Source organism: Pan troglodytes, chromosome 3 (assembly GCF_028858775.2).
Source record: "Pan troglodytes isolate AG18354 chromosome 3, NHGRI_mPanTro3-v2.0_pri, whole genome shotgun sequence".
In the NCBI taxonomy this organism is placed as follows: domain Eukaryota; kingdom Metazoa; phylum Chordata; class Mammalia; order Primates; family Hominidae; genus Pan; species Pan troglodytes.
In genome coordinates, this window is record NC_072401.2 from 121,732,520 (window position 1) to 121,750,404 (window position 17,885).

The following is a 17,885-nucleotide window of genomic DNA, read 5'->3' on the forward strand; positions in this document are numbered from 1 at the left end:
GCAACCTACTCATCTGACAAAGGGCTAATATCCAGAATCTACAGTGAACTCAAACAAATTTACAAGAAAAAAACAAACAACCCCATCAAAAAGTGGGCGAAGGACATGAACAGACACTTCTCAAAAGAAGACATTTATGCAGCCAAAAAACACATGAAAAAATGCTCATCATCACTGGCCATCAGAGAAATGCAAATCAAAACCACTATGAGATATCATCTCACACCAGTTAGAATGGCAATCATTAAAAAGTCAGGAAACAACAGGTGCTGGAGAGGATGTGGAGAAATAGGAACACTTTTACACTGTTGGTGGGACTGTAAACTAGTTCAACCATTGTGGAAGTCAGTGTGGCGATTCCTCAGGGATCTAGAACTAGAAATACCATTTGACCCAGCCATCCCATTACTGGGTATATACCCAAATGACTATAAATCATGCTGCTATAAAGACACATGCACACGTATGTTTATTGTGGCATTATTCACAATAGCAAAGACTTGGAACCAACCCAAATGTCCAACAATGATAGACTGGATTAAGAAAATGTGGCACATATACACCATGGAGTACTATGCAGCCATAAAAAATGATGAGTTCATATCCTTTGTAGGGACATGGATGAAATTGGAAACCATCATTCTCAGTAAACTATTGCAAGAACAAAAAACCAAACACCGCATATTCTCACTCATAGGTGGGAATTGAACAATGAGATCACATGGACACAGGAAGGGGAATATCATACTCTGGGGACTGTGGTGGGGAGGGGGGAGGGGGGAGGGATAGCATTGGGAGATATACCTAATGCTAGATGACGAGTTAGTGGGTGCAGCGCACCAGCATGGCACATGTATACATATGTAACTAACCTGCACAATGTGCACATGTTCCCTAAAACTTAAAGTATAATAAAAAATAAAAAATAAAAAAAAAAATAAAAAAAAAATAAAAAAAAAAGAAAATTGTGCTGGAACAATTGGAGAAATATATTTAAGAAGTGAACATGGATCTCTACCTTATACCAGAATCAAAAAGCTAATTTGAGGTCATTGCGGATCTAAACATAAAAACTAAAATTATAGCATTTCTAGAAGAAAATATAGGAAAACATTTTTATAAATTTGAGGTAGTCAAAGGTTTTTAAGGCAACCCTCAAGCAATAACTATAAAAGCAAAAATTAGATTTTTGGTTCAAAATTTTAAATTCAATTTAATCATCAAAGTCATAATGTGCTCATTAAAGTTACTGCTTTGTAAATGAAAAATAGAGTCATAAACTGGGATATAATCCTTATAGCACACACATTTGTTAAAAGGCTTCTACCTGAAACTAATAAAATGCATCTGTAAATCTAGAATGAAAAGACAATAACCTTTAAAATTATGGGCAAATATTTAAACAGAAACTTTACTATAAAAGATATACAAATGTCCAGGAACCACTTGAAAAGTAGCTGAACCTCATTAGTTATCAAGGATATACAGCTAAAACCATAGCAACTTACCACTTCACCACCCCAAAAATGGTGAAAATTGTAAAGACTGGTAAAACTAAATGTTAATGAGCATGTAAAGTAACTGGAACTCGAATACATTTCTGGTCAAAAGGTAAAATGACATAACCAGTTTAGAAAAACATTTGGCAATTTTTATGAAGATAAATATACACCTTCCCCATAAGCAATAAATTACCCTCTAGTTATTTGCCCAAGAAAAGTGAAAATGTCAGTCCATAAAAATTAACTTACACAAAAATGGACATAGAGGATATTTTCATGAGGATTCCAATCCAAAAGTCACCCAAATGTCCCCAGAGGAGAATTAATAAACAAATGGTGTTATAGGCATAGAACAGTCAATCTTAGCAATAAAAGCAAATGAAAAATAGAAACAGCAATATATATGAATCTTTATAACCGTTATGATATGTGATGGAAGCTAGGTATAAAATTATATACACCGTGTGGTTCCATTTACATGAAGTTAAAAGACAAACAAGATTCTTCCATGGTGATAGAAATCAAAACAGAGGTTGAGAATTGCCTGAAATGGGTCACGAAAGAACTTTCTGGGGTGACGGAAGAATAATCTAGGAAAATCTGCATTAACCACTGTCAAAATATGGCAAACCTATAGTAATTAATATAGTGATTTGTTGGCATAGGAATAGACAAGCAAACCAATAGAAAAACTTGAGAGCATTACATTTTTTTTAAACTACTGTGTGTGTGTGTGTGCATGTGTGCGTGTGTGTGCATGCTCATGTTTATGGCTTATAATATCTACAAACATTGGCTACAATCTCAAAAAAGGACCCCCAAACCCCTTTTAACCCAAGAGCATGCTTTTGCACTCTGACAATTAAGTAATTCCCAAAATGTCCAAGTTTCCCCCTAGTGAACATATTTTTTTCTTAGTTCTAGAGTTTTCTTCAAAAGTAGTTCTTTGATTTTATTTGGCTAGTTTTGATACAACTCTTTCCAACCTTGTATCATATTTGGCACTTTTGGTAAGCATTCTTGTATATCTTGATTTTATTACCTTCTTATATTTTATAAAAGCTGCCTTTTTTCTCATGTTGGCATTTTTGCTCTCTCAGTTGAATATACTTGGTTATTTTCCAGGTACCTTGGCCCTTTTGATCATTTTTCTTAGACTTTCTCTGAATCATTTTGGATTGATTTTAGACTTTCTCTCTATACTTTTATTTTTTCAGTTTTACTTTCTTTCCCCAACTATTGCCCACATTTTCTGTTAGTTTTCATTTTCAAAATTACATAATCACAAACTAAATTCCTTTAGATTCCTTCTTGCATTAGTAGAATGTTAACATTGTTGTACACTAAACAGTATTCCTACTAGTTCACCTACAGTTACCTCTTGCAGCACTTCTGGGTCCCAATTTAGGATAAAAATTGTCAGATGCAAAAGAAGTTCCTCTCCAAAGGTTTAGCTTGTTCAATATCCTTGTTCTTTGTTCCCCACTTCCAAGGCTAAACTGACTTCCTTATCCTTTGTGCCTCCCTGTCTTGGTTTAAGTAAACAACTTTCCCACTGGTCCTTGTTTACAGAGCCCACATCTGTTACTCACTCTGTAAATTACCCCTCCTGTTGCAATGGCTCTTCCTGCAGAAACTGCCCTTCTTACCAGTGTAACCACATTCCTGCACCTTTTAAGTTAGCCAATCAGGTTCAGCTTAGATTGTGCAGTCCAACTCCGGCCAGTGGAAGCAGGACACTGTAGCAGGGAGAAGCTGCATTAAGAATAAAAACCCCTTCCCTCCTTTGTTTGGTGTGCTCTCCTGGCAACCAGACTTGTGAGTAGTACCCTTCTACAGAAGTAAATTTGCCTTGCTGAGAAATCCTTTGTTTCAGTGCTCATTTTCTTTGCAATTCTGAGCCTTACTTCCAACAAACACCAGGATTGTTTCCTCTCTTTTATATTAAAAATCCTTGCTCTAAAAAATTACTATTTTACCCAAAACCTTTGCTTCAATAATCACTTTTTTTGGATTATTGAGTTCCATCATAAACATTATACAACATATCTTTTAATTTTCTCAAAACTCTTTTTCAGCTTAAATTCATTGACCTTATCACATGCTTCATAGTGATAACTGTCATAGCATTTTTATTAGTTAAACTAGGAATATTTACACAATGAGTTTATAATAATTCTTTTACTTGGCATATTATGTTCTCATGGCATTCATATTTTCCTTTACAGGCAATTCTTTTTCTAGCTACTCACATTTACTATAGCATGCATGCATTTCTTAGAAATATCACCAGATTTTTGGTGTGGCAATCATAACACAGAATTATGGAACATTGGAAGTAAAGGTATATTTACAATTTATCATTGCAATCTTTTGTTTTTAAAATAAAAGAACTAAGTGCAAAGTTCTAATACAGGCAACTTTCCACTGTCATACTTCAAGACCTTCTTCTCCCATTGACATGTGTACCTATTGTGCTTTTCAAACATTTAATTCAGTGATACATAGTATATTCACAGAGCTGTGCCGTTATCATCACCTGTTTTCAGAATATTTTCATGGTTTCAAAGAAGAAAGCCAACACCCTTTGGTAGTTGCACCCCTCTCCCCTCTCTCTCTAGTGCCTGACAACCACTAATCTACTTTCTGTGTCTATGAAATTACTTGGCCTGAGTATTTTATATAAATGAAATCATATAATATATGGCCTTTGTGGGTAGGTTCTTTCACTTAGCATGTTTTCAAGTCTCATGTTTTAATCGATGCTGTAGCATGTGCGAATACTTAATTCATCTTTATGGTTGAATAATACTCCATTGTATGAATATATATATATATATATACCACATTTTGTTTTTCCATTCTTTATTTGATAGACATTTGAGATGTTTTTGCTTTTTGGCTATTATGAATAATGTTGCTATGAATATTAATGTACAGGTTTTTGTGGGTACTTATGTTCAATTATCTTGGGGGAATATACCCAAGAGTGAATTGTTGAATCATATAGTAATACTATGTTTCACATTTTGAGGAACTGCCAAACTGTTCTTCAAAGTGTCTGCCCCATTTACAAGCCCACAAAATTGCTCCATTTTTAAGGGCCTCTGGTTTTCATACAGAAGCACTCAATCATGATATCATACAACCTTTAGTAAAAGTAAATCAAACAATTGAGGATCATTTACTTATTCACCCCATTGACTATAAGCAAAGCCATTCTAGCACAGCCTTTGTAAATCTGAGCCTACTATGCTTTTATTTCTCTAATTTCCCCTATGTTTTTCAAATCCAAACTTTCACTGCCACTATTTCAATCTTTAGCATCATAACCTTGGTGCCACATTGATCTGCTTGGAGCCCTTCCTGTAGAGGTTTCCTTGTCCCTAAATCCCTGAGTTACATCAAAGTTGAAACATTCCTTCATGAATCACTGTGAGTGTTAAACATTGAAGCTCTGGCCCCCTTCCCTGTCCCACATGGCCTCTGTATTGCCAGCCATAAATATAGACATTAAAGTGATTTATAGATCTTGTTACCTTTTTTCAAATTCAAAGTGGAAAAAAAGGAAAGTTATGGAATCAATGATGAAAATTATCAATCTCTTCTCTTAAATGTAGTTTGTTCTATGTAGGTAATTACTTAGAGTAGCAATTGAAGAGAAAGAATTACCTAGCACTGCAAAAGATATCTCTACACCTCTATTTTAGGAGACTAGTAATTTGAACACTTTTCAGTCTTTCTGATCTATTTTTTTTAACTGAAGTTCACGGCATCATATGAGATACAGAAGATGGAGCTAATAAACCTTTGGCCTGCTTTCTCACCCACATATACCCTATAATTCTTTTTTGGTTTTGAATGACTTGAAAAATAGGATCCTACCATATCCTGTTGGTAATAATTTTACAGTTTAGTGGTCCTAAAGGTTACAGTTATTCATGCCTGATATTCAGTTGGAGTAGATATTAATAATGCTCAATTTCCTTTTGTTTCCTTAATTTTTTGTGCTAAAAATCACATACTTGCATGCTGTTTTATTCCTGCTTTTTAGTTAATATATGGTCATGGTTTTATTTCTTTTTTTCTTCCTTTCTTACATATCTCACAATTTCCTCAGATGTCAGTTTTAAGACTTGAGAAGTGAAAAACAAAGAGGGAAAAGATAAATACTGCTGAATTCCAGCTACATGGAAAGGTGACTGACAGAGTGGTTCCCCAAGGAAGGCATTAACTAGCACAGAAGTAGACACAGCATGTGCATGAAGCCAGAGTGCTCCAGACTTGCCACAAGGTTTAGAAGTGAATTTCAAATTCCAAGAGTTGTTTTCTTTGAGGTGCTTCGAGGGATTTGATGAGAGAGAAAACTTTCGACTACAGGTTTGTAAAAAACCCGAGGAGATTTTTAAAAGTATTCATAATTGCACAAGTTGTACATATTTCATGTTTATTTTGCTCTTTTGGCTTTACTTTATTTGTCCCCATGTGTACACTATGGTGCTGCCCAGGAATTTATAAATTTTGATGGGAACATGGAATTTTTAAAATTAAAAAAAAGTATGTAAATGTTAACCTTTAGGGCCCTTTTTCTTGCATTTAGGATTTACACGTTGAAATCTCCTGCAGTGAAACTATATTAGATTCCACAAATCTCACAGGTCTGATTTCTGTGTTTCTCAGGTTGTCACTGAGTTGTTTCATTGCCAAAGCTGAAATAATGGAAAACAAAACAAAACAAAAATCAAAATTATCTGGTTAGGAAATATTATTTGGAAATAACAAAGAATATTAAATTAAATTATGAGACTCTCAAGATTATGGTGGGTTATATGAGACTAAAGAGTTTTAGGAAACTGGTTTCTAGACGAGAGGAGCATACTTTAAAAATTGTGCTTTCCATATTTCTTTTTATAACATCATTTGAGATTAAATGTTTAATTTTATTCCTAATGCATTATGATTAGTATATTCAACACTTGAAATTTTGAGATTTAATTATTTAATTCATAAGGATAGATATACAAAAATCTAATTATAAATTACCTATATACTATGTGTGTACATGTCATATATGTATATATATGCTGTGAAAATACATGTGATTAATTTAGCAAAAATCAGAATAAAAGGTGTTTTCTCTTATTTAATTACCATCTCTATTTTCAGAAAAAGTACATTTATTTCTGATGTAATTACATTCTTTATCCATTATAATGTATCTTGTGGCTCTCTTAGCCTCTGCATATTTCACCGCATTTAAAAATGGTTGTTACAGAGTGAAAGAAAGGAAAGCATGCACGGGATAGTATGAATATGCTTATGTCTGAAGATGTTCTGAACCTAAGAATGTTTGGATTTTTAGTAAATGTATATGTATTCTTTATTTTGAAATGAATAAGTATGTCCAACCTGAGTCTAGTAATAAGCTTTAAATCATATTGCTCTACCATCAAATATCATTTACTCCATCATCTTTTTTATGGGAATGAGATATAATTTTGACAATACAGGTGCTCCTGGGAATGAGTCTGCCCAAAGGTGATGAGAATCTTCCAACCAAGTTTGTCAAGAGAAATACTATTTCAATATTAGTATGAATCAATTAAAGTTCCTAATTTTTTTAACAAGGAAACAAATATACTTGCCAGATTCTTTGAAAGGACCAATTATTGTCTTTGGTACCGTAACAAAGATTGGTTTCTAAGCATTTCTAGATAACAATCACAATGTTACTACATTCAAAAGGATATTTAAGGCATGTACTTCAGAATAATCACATTGCTAAAGGAAAAAAATCCATAGTTTTGCATTCTGTCTATATATCATAAGTGAGTGTTACTCATAAAGGATTTGAACTCCCTAAGCATATGTGTCCACTTCCACCGTTAAAGTGGATTCAGGTGCTTGGCATGACTGTCTCCAGACAGGCTTTCTTCAAATAATTGATGGCTATGGTCTTACTGCCCCATTGAACTATATCTGGATACACTCATGTTGCTTTTACAAGAGTTTCATACAATTCCATGGTCTGCAGAACACGTGGGAAGTATCTCATAGTTTCTTTTATTAACACAAACTATTTTCACTTTCTCCAATGACAAATTACCCAAAATTAGGTTTTTTACACCTATTATGACTGAACATGATGAGAAATTCATGTGTAGACCACAGGTGTGTATTGCAAGCATTATGAACCCTTCGGTGGCAAGGGAGGTGATTGTTAACAATGCAAGGACCAAGCAGAAAGAGGGAGTCATTTATTTTGGTGGCAGACAGAAATCCTAGTTTTCAAAATATTAAAAAATATCAAGTATTTGTTGTTGATATTCAAAATAGCCATTTTAAGTTCTACCCACAAGTATATTTTTTAAATATGTTATGAAAGGGTGTTTGAAAACATCCGTTGTGTCACTATATTCAAAAAGAAAAAAGGCCTACTCTTTTATTATTATTTCAATATCCATTGAATGCCAAAAATGTGGCAAGCATTGCATGCAGCAGAAGCAATACCCAGTGAATGCACCATTTACAGGAAACAGAGAAAATCGATCTTTGTGAGAGGACAGGAATGTAATTCATGCACACGCTGATACCACATGTCCAACATGTATTTGACACATTCATTTGTAATTACTGTCACCTGGCATTGTTAATATTGTTAGTAATTTTCCATAGATGACAACTGCTCTCCTACAAAATCTACCAAAGGAACATAAAATGGTCTGACAGGTGAAAAGATGTTGACAAGGAACAAAAACATATTTAAAAATTAAATTTATACCAACATCAAACAAGAGCTTTGCAGCTCTTGTTGGGAAAAGCAAAAAAAGATTCATAAAACTGAAAGGGTCTTAAGTTTCTACTTTGGTTGGGTCATTAATGCATTTATTAAAGAGAATTCTGATCTGTTTACTCTTCTCTAGGAAAAAAAACACATGACTGGTTATTGTTAATAAGTTTTGTTATCCAGTACAGGGTAAAGCCGGTCTCTAAACTGTATGAGTTGTCGGCACTATCTTTCCACATACCAAGAACACTATGAATATTCTAAGTATCTAAAGTATAATAAAATAAAAATAGACTAATACTCCATGAAATAATCATAATAACGCAGCAACATTGCATTTACTGAGTAACCATTTATCAGATCAATATCTTATTCTTTAATTATAGGTATGGGAATATAACACTGTCCATTGAGATGCATTCCTATGAGAAATACATGATATAGAATAAAATATATTTGTAGAAATTCTAACATATTTTACTTTAATTATAGTCTACCACAGTGTTAATCAAGATAGAACAGATTGTAGTAAGTAATTATTTAGATTTGTCAACACCAATATAAAAGGAAAACTAATTCTCATAATTTTCCTGTTTGTTTAATTTTATTTGAGCATAAGACAACATTTGATATTAAGTGTGCCTTACATTCAAGTGTGCATTAAAGAAAATACTGATTTTCTTCAACTTTATTGAAAACTTTTAAAACTATTAAGTTATTAAATTGATTCACAGACTTTCTCCAAACAATTGCAATTTATTAAATTCATCTCATGACTCAAAATCCTTCCTTTAGAAATTAGCATAGCAAAAATATTTAAAATCCAACTCAATACTATGTTTTACAAAATATGCAAACACAAAGTATTGAATAGTTGACCCTGTAACAAACCTAATAATGGATTAGTAAGTTATATGGGTTTTTTCCATCGTCATTTCAAAATGGAAAATTTCAATGAAAATTGCAAGCTCTAAAATGAAATAATAATGTCTGTCAAAATATAATGGGGTCATGGAACTTGAAATTTCTAACTTAAAAAAATTGTCAAGATACATTTTTTCAGACTAAAATAAGAAATTTCTGTTTTAGTTGTAATTTTCTCAAAATCACAAAAAAAGACCAAAAAATAGAAATCAATGCCCCAAGAATGTCAAATCTGTTTCAAATTATTTTTTAGAATAAAATATATATGAATAAACAAAAAAAACACCATATTCTGCAAAGGAGGTTACACAGATTTTCTTTAGAATATACATAACAAGAAAGCAGGAATAATTTCCTATATATGTTCCAAATAATAAGTAATACCAAATGCTCAATAAATATTCCTTTGATAACAAGCCAGCACAAGTACCAGCTGTTAAACATAAGAACTGACCATAAAGTATTTCAATTAATCATCTTGTAATAAGTTTTAAATAACTATCTGTTTTGTTGGGGTGGCTCTTTGTGAGAGACGCATGATTAGGCATAAATGACCAAAGTAAAACATTCAGTACTGGAAAAATTTCTATTAAGGCAAAAAATTTTTCCCTCTTAAAGAGATGTAAATCAAACCCTCAAAATGTTTAAAAATCATACTGATGAAAAACCATAAGGCAAATTATTTAAAGGTTATTATATAATAATTCATGTTCTTCTGCCAATTGAACATTTATTAACATTGATTTACATAATACTTATTAAAATACTTTAAAATTTTGTGCATAGAAATGAAAGCCACCAGAGATCAACAGCCCTTTATTACATACAAAGGAATTTTACTAATAGATTTTAGCCAACATAGTTTTCTATTCAAAGTAATCTCAGAAAAATAAAAGATATACCAATGCAAACATTGTGATGTTGTAGTCTAAACTGGCTGGGGGTGTTTCTTCTTGCCTGTTGGTGAGCCTATGAGGAGACTTTCTCATAGATGACACAGCTGTCTGCAAGTGCCTACTGTTTTGTCTCAAAACTTGTAGGGACAGGTGCGTCTTGTCATTCTCTGGTATACATTACAGGCCTGCCTTGTTTATCATTCCAAGATGAGCTCCGATGTGAGTAGCACTGACAGTGCAGCCTATAATCAAATGCCCTTTGAACTGAGGGACCAGAATTTATTGGTGTTAACACATTTTACAGTTTATAGGGTCATCAGCCCCTTAGCTTCTGAGACTTTTTTCAAGCTTAGCTTTGAATCTATAAATACAACTGATTTATATCACAAAATTTACCTGAAATATGATGCTTAGTGTTTCATTTCATAAATTCCTTACCTCATAAATGAAATATAATTTTAAAAGTTAATAAGATTATGTTTTTCCTTCCCTCATCCATCTCAGCAAGGAATAGTAGCATAATTCTTCAATAATGACTTTTCTGTATGGGAGAAAAAGATGTTTTAACATAAATATAGTTAATTTTTGAATAACTGCATTATAATTGTAAATGTGTCTTATAAGCCTGAATTAACTTAGAGTTATCTCTGAAAAATATATAGTAGATAAATAATAAGATATGCTATTTTCAAATACTGTAGAAATTTCATGTGTTCTTTTTTATTTTTAGTTATCACATTCTATAACTTTTTTATTAATATGAAGAAACAAATTTAAAATACTGTAAGCCATGTTTCTGCTTAACTGAAGTCTGAAGTTAGAGGCAAGAACAAAGCACAAATAAATGGGATCCAAATCTTAGAAGACATCAAAAAGGGAATGTTCAAGAGTCCTTTCTTGCATAACCTAGCTATTCGAGTTAGCTTTACAATCATTTCAATCTTTCAAAATAAAACTGGTGTTTATAATAAAAATTTTTGAATAAAAGAAAATATTGAGTATTTGCACTTTAATGTGGGATCTTGGATTTAAATTAGTAATTGATGAGAAGACAAATACTTTTAAGCAAAAAAAACTTGAAAGTATTTTTTAAATTATAAGAAGAAAAAACAGTAATTATACCTGAAGTTACCTGATAATGAATTCAGTTGGAGTTGAATTCAATGATATATATAATTTAATCATACCATAGTTCTCATTTGCTCAGACTGAAGTTAGTTACCTTAAACTCAATTAGAAACAAAACCATATTATTTCCAGTAACATGGAATTTGTTCATTGTAATGGCTGTTTAACTTTAAAGGTCTAATTAAAGAATTTCCTGATTTATGCAATTGAATTATTTTCTTACTTTTTAATGTAGGATGAACTGAAAAGATATAAAATATCATGAAGTATGTGTACTTGACAAGTTTATTGCTTATACACAACAGAAACCAACTCTGGCTAACTGGAGCCAAACAGGACTTTCACTGGAAAGTTATTAAACAACTCAAGAATTTGGAGACATGTGGGCAAATAAAGCTAAGAGAATTGGAAGGAACCAAGGGAATCTAGGTCATCAAGAACCCAGACAAAATTCAAATGCAATCCCTGGAGCAGCCACAACTGTATCCTCCCCACTGAGCCCCTCAACTCTCAACCTCACTGCCTTCACTTCTATGGAACATTAGCAAAATAGCATCTGCCGTAGCAACTAACTCTCCTCCTTCACATGAGTAGATTCAGGCTAAAAGTCTCAGAGAGAAGGCACCTCATATGGGTTTTGGGATATCAATTCCATATTGGAAGCAAAGTCTCAAAGTCTTATGTGTTGAATTGTGTCTCCACAACATCTGTTTGTTGCAGTCCTAATCCTGAGTACTTTAGAATGTGACCTTATTTGGAAATAGGGTAATTGCAGACATATTTATATATAATAATAGTTTAGATGAGGTCGTGCTTGAGTAAGGTGGGCTCTTAATTCAATATGACTCATGTCCTTATAAAAGGGGAAATTTGGAGACAGACAAGCACACAGGGAGAGTTCCATGTGAATATTAAGGCAGACATTGGGTGATTCAAAGTAACTACCTAACAAACTATGACAGAATCAAAGCCTCACATATCAATATTACCTTTGAATGTATATAGTCTAAATGCTGCACTTAAAATATCTAGATTGGCAAACTGGATAAAAAGAAAAAAAACAAAGAGAGACCCAATCATCTACTGCTGCAAGAGACCCACCTAATCTGTAATGACACCCTCAAGCTCAATGTAAAGGGGTGAAGAAAGATACATCATGCAAATGGAAAACAACACAGAGCAGGGATTGCTATTCTTTTATCAGATAAAACAGATTTTAAACCAGTAACAGTCAATAAAAAAAAATTAAGGGCAGTGTATTGGTCCATTTTCACACTGCTGATAAAGACATACCTAAGACTGAGCAATTTATAAAAGAAAAAGGTTTAACTGGACTTACAGTTCTACGTGACTAGAGAAGCCACACAATCATGGTGGAAAGCAAGGAGAAGCAAGTCACAGCTTATGTGGATGGCAGCAGGCAAAGACACCTTGTGCAGGGCAACTCCCATTTTTAAACCATCAGACTTGTGAGACCCATTCACTATCTTTTATTATTATTATTATTTATTTTTTTGAGACAGAGTCTCACTCTGTCATCTAGGCTGGAGTGCAGTGGCACAATCTCAGCTCACTGCAACCTCTGCCTCCCAGGTTCAAGGAATTCTCCTGCCTCAGCCTCCTGAGTAGCCAGGATTACAGGACCACACCACCACTCCCAGCTAATTTTTTTTTTTGTATTTTTAGTAGAGACAAGGTTTCGCTATGTTGGTCAGGCTGGTCTCGAACTCCTGACCTTGTGATCCACCCGCATTGGCCTCCCAAAGTGCTGGGATTACAGGCATGAGCCACTGCACCTGGCCTCAACCCATTCGCTATCATGAGAATAGCACAGGAAAGACCTGCTCCCATAAATCAATCATCTCTCATCAGGTCCCTCCCACAACACATGGGAATTATGGGAGCTACAAGATGAGATGTGGGTGAGGACACAGAACCAAACCATATCATTCTGCCCTGGCCCCTCCAGAATCTCATATCTTCCCATTTCAAAACCAATCATGCATTCCTAACAGTCCCCCAGAGTCTCAACTCATTTCAGCATTAACCCAAAAGTCCAAGTCCAAAGTCTCATCTGAGACAAAGCAAGTTCCTTCTGCCTATGAGCTGGTAAAATCAAAAGCAAGTTAGTTACTTCCTACATACAATGGGGGTACAGGTATTGGGTAAATACAGCCATTCCAAATGGGAGAAATTGGCCAAAACAAAGGAGCTACAGGCCCCACGCAAGTCCAAAATCCAGCAGGGCAATCAAATCTTGAAGCTCCAAAATGATCTCCTTTGACTCCATGTCTCACATCCAGGTCATACTAAAGTAAGAGGTGGGTTTGCATGGTCTTGGGCAGCTCCAACCCTGTGGCTTTGCAGGGCATAGCCCCACTTCTGACTGCTTTCATGGGCTGGTGTTGAGTGTCTGTGGCTTTTCCAGATGCACAGTGCAAGCTGAATATGGGTCTATCTTCTGGGGTCTGGAGGACAGTGGCCCTCTTCTCACAGCTCCACTAGGTGGTGCCCAGTAGGGACTCTGTGTGGGGGCTCTGACCCCACATTTCCCTTCTGCACTGCCCTAACAGAGGTCCTCCATAAGGGCCCTGCTCCTGCAGCAAACTTTTTTCTGGGCATCCAGGCATTTCCATACATCTTCTGAAATCTAGCCAGAGGTGCCCAAACCTCAATCCTTGACTTCTGTGCACCCACAGGCTCAATACCAGGTGGAAGTTGCCAAGGCTTGGGGCTTACACCCTCTGAAGCAACAACCCAACCTGTACCTTGGCCCCTTTTATTCACAGCTGGAGCAACTGGGATGCAGGGTATCAAGTCTCTAGGTTGCAGACAGCAGAGGGACCTTGGGCCTGGCCCACAAAGCTATTTTTTCCTCCGATACCTCCAGGCCTGTGATGGGAGGGGCTGCTGTGAAGGCCTCTGACACGCCCTGGAGACATTTTCCCCATTGCCTTGGTGATTAACATTTGGTTCCTCTTTACTTATGCAAATTTCTGTAGCTGGCTTGAATTTCTCCTCAGAAAATGGGATTTTCTTTTCTATGAAATGGTAAGACTGCAAATTTTCTGAACTTTTATGCTCTGTTTCCCTTTTAAAACTGAATGCCTTTAATAGCACCAAAGTCACCTCTTGAATTCTTTGTTGCTTAGAAATTTCTTCTGGCAGATACCCTAAATCATCTCTCTCTAGTTCAAAGTTCCACAAATCTCTAGGGCAGGGGCAAAATACCACCAGTCCCATTGCTAAAACATAACAAGAGTCACCTTTGCTCCAGTTCCCAACAAGTTCCTCATCTCCATCTGAAACCACCTCAGCCTAGATTTCATTGTCCATATCATTATCAGCATTTTGGTCAAAGCCATTCAACAAGTTTCTAGGGAGTTCCAAACCTTCCCACATTTTTCTTTCTTCTTCTGAGACGTCCAAACTGTTCCAACCTCTGCTTATTACCCAGTTCCAAAGTCACTTCCACATTTTCATGGATCTTTTCAGTAGCACTGCACTTCTGGTACCAATTTACTGTATCAGTCTGTTTTCATGCTGCTGATAAAGTCATACCTGAGACTGGGCATTTAACACAAGAAAGAAGTTTAATTGGACTTACAGTTCCATGTGGGTGGGGAAGCCTCACATTCTTGGTGGAAGGCAAGGAGAAGTAAGTCACATCTTACATGGATGGTGGCAGGCAAAGAGAGCTTGTGCAGGGCAACTCCTGTTTTTAAAACCATCAGATATCATGAGACCCCTTCACTATCATGAGAACAGCATGGGAAATACCCACCCCTATAATTCAATCATCTCCCACCAGGTCCTTCCCACAACACACAGGAATTATGGGGACTATAAAATTAGATGTGGGTGGGGACACAGAGCCAAACCATATCAGGTAGTATATAAGGATAGACAGTTCAATTCAACAAGAATATTTATCTATATTAAATATATATGCACCCATCACTGAAACACCTACATTTATAACAAAAAGTATGACTAGACTTAAGAAAAGAGATAGACAGCCATATAATAGTCCCTAGTAATAGTTGGGGACTTCAACTCTCCAATGATAGCACTATACAGATCATTGATGCAGAAATAATGAAACAAAAGCCAAATGACCATATACAACATATACCATGATCATACTCTTAAGATAAAAAAGAAACTCTGGACTTAAACTGAACTCTTGAACAAATTGACCTAATAGATATCTACAGAACATTCTAACCAACTGAAGAATATACATTTTTCTCATCTGTGCAAAAAGCACTCTCTAAAATTGACCATATCCTTGGTCATAAAGAAAGTTTCAATAAACTCAAAAAAATCAAAATCATATCAAGTATCTTTTTGAACCAAAGTGTAATAAAATTAGAAATCAAAACAAACAGGAATTCTCAAAACCACACAAGTACATGGAAACTAAACAACTTGCCCCTGAGAAACTTTGGGGTAAACAAAGAAATTTAGGCAGAAATAAAAAAAAAAATTGAAATCAATGAAAATAGAGACATAACATACCAAAATCTCCAAAGCAGTGTAAAGAGAAAAATTTGTAGTGCTAAATTAGTACATCAAAAAATAAAAAGATCTCAAATTAACCAGCTAATATTGCACTTCAAGAAACTACAAAAACAAGAAAAATCCAACTAAAAGCTAGCAGAAGAAAAGAATTTTAAAAGATCAGAACAGAACTAAACAAAATTAAGAGCAAATAAATTTTACAAATGATCAACAAAACAAAAAGTTGGTTCTTAATTAAAAACAACAACAAAAAAGACCAGAAGATTCAACTAAACACAATCAGAAATGATAAGGTGATACAACCGATACCACAAAAATACAAAAGATCATCTTAGTCTCTAGACGACTATAGAGTAGTCATAGACTACTATGAACATCTCTATGTGCATAAACTAGAAAACCTATAGGAAATGGATACATTACTGAAAACATACAACCTCCCAAGATTAAACCAGAAAAAAATTGAAATTGAATGAGTAACAAAAAATAATCTACCAACCATAAAAAGCCCAGGACCAGATGCATTCATACCCATAGTCTACCACACAAAAAGAAAATCTGGTACCAAACTACTAAAATTATTCAGAAAATCCAGGAAGAGTTATTCCTCCTTATCACATTCTATGAAATCAGTATCATCCTCATACCAAAATCTGGCCAGGACACAGCAACAAAAAAGGAAAACTACAGGCAAAATCACCTGATGAACATAGACACAAAAATCCTTAACAAACTACTAGCAAACCAAATTCTGCAGCACATCAAAAAGAATTCATCACAATCATGTTAGTTTTATTCCAGGGATGTAAGGATGGTTCAATATATATGAATCTATAAATGTGAAACAGAATTACAAACAAAAACTATATTATCATCTCAACAGTTGCAGAAAAAGCATTCAATAAAATTCAAGATCCCTTCATGATAAAACCTCTCAACAAATGAGGCATCAAACATACCTCAAAATATAAAGATACATATAATTCTAATTCTGTGAAAAGTCATTTGGTAATTTGATAAGAGTTACATTGAATCTGTAGATTACTGTGGGCAGTATAGTTCCTAAGCCCACAGCCAACACTATGTTTAATGGGGAAAATTAAGAGCATTTTCCCCTAAGAACTCGAACAAGATGAGAATGTTTACTCTCACCACTCTTATTCAACATAGTACTGGAAGTCCTGGCCACAGCAATCAGGCCAAAGAAGGAAAGGTGTCCAAATTGGACAAGAGGTAGTCAAAGTGCCTCTGTTCACTGATGACATGATCTTATACCTAGAAAACTCTAAAGATTTCTCCAAAAAAACTCCTAGACCTGATAAATGACCTCAGTAAAGTTTCAGGATACAAAATTAATGCTCAAAAATCAGTTGCATTTCAATACACCAACATTCAAGCTGAGAACCAAATCAGAAGCTCAATCCAATTTACAATAGCCACACACAAAAATAAAATACCTACAAATACATTCAACTAAGGATGTGAAAGATCTCTACAAGAAAAACTAAAAAACACTGATGAAAGAAATTGTAGATGACACAAACAAATGAAAAAATATTCCATGCTCATGGATAGGAAGAATCAATATCATTAAAATGACTACACTGCCCATAGTAATCTACAGACTGAATGCTGTTTCTATCAAATTACCAAAATCACTTTTCACAGAATTAGAATAAATAATTCAAAAATTCATGTGGAGCCAAAAAAGACCCTGAATAACCCAAACAAAGCTAGAGTCATCACATTATCTGACTTCAAACTATACTACAAGGCTACTGTAACCAAAACAGCATAGTACTGATATAAAAATAAACACATAGATCACTGGAACAGAATAGGAACCCAGAAGCAAAGCCATTTACCTACAACCAACTGATCTTCAACAAAATTGACACAAATAAACAATGTGAAAAGAACACCCTATTCAAAAAATAGTGCTGAGAAAACTCGCTACTCACATGCAGAAGAATGAAACTGGACATCTGTCCCACTCTATATATAAATATTAACTCAAGATAGATTAAAGACTTAATTGTAAGACCTGAAATTATAAAAATCCTAAAAGAAGACCTAGGAAAAACTCTTCTGAACAGTCGCCTAGGGTAATAATTTATTACCAAG

The 17,885-nt window shown here is 34.6% G+C and overlaps 2 long non-coding RNA genes across 2 annotated transcripts in view; one reads left to right on the forward strand and one right to left on the reverse strand.

Annotated features, from left to right (window-relative positions):
• LOC134809807 (uncharacterized) overlaps window positions 1-5,892 on the forward strand; it is a 509,671-nt gene extending 503,779 nt beyond the window's left edge. Inside the window, exon 7 of the long non-coding RNA XR_010156343.1 lies at window positions 5,623-5,892. This is a non-coding gene — a long non-coding RNA (uncharacterized LOC134809807). The remainder of the gene's footprint in view (window positions 1-5,622) is intronic.
• A 40-nt stretch (window positions 5,893-5,932) lies between these two features.
• LOC107974392 (uncharacterized) lies at window positions 5,933-15,178 on the reverse strand. Its single transcript, XR_001717110.3, has 3 exons — window positions 14,845-15,178; window positions 10,548-10,650; window positions 5,933-6,211 (listed from the first exon to the last, which is right to left on the reverse strand). It is a non-coding gene; the product is annotated as an uncharacterized LOC107974392 (long non-coding RNA).
• Window positions 15,179-17,885: the final 2,707 nt, after the last annotated feature.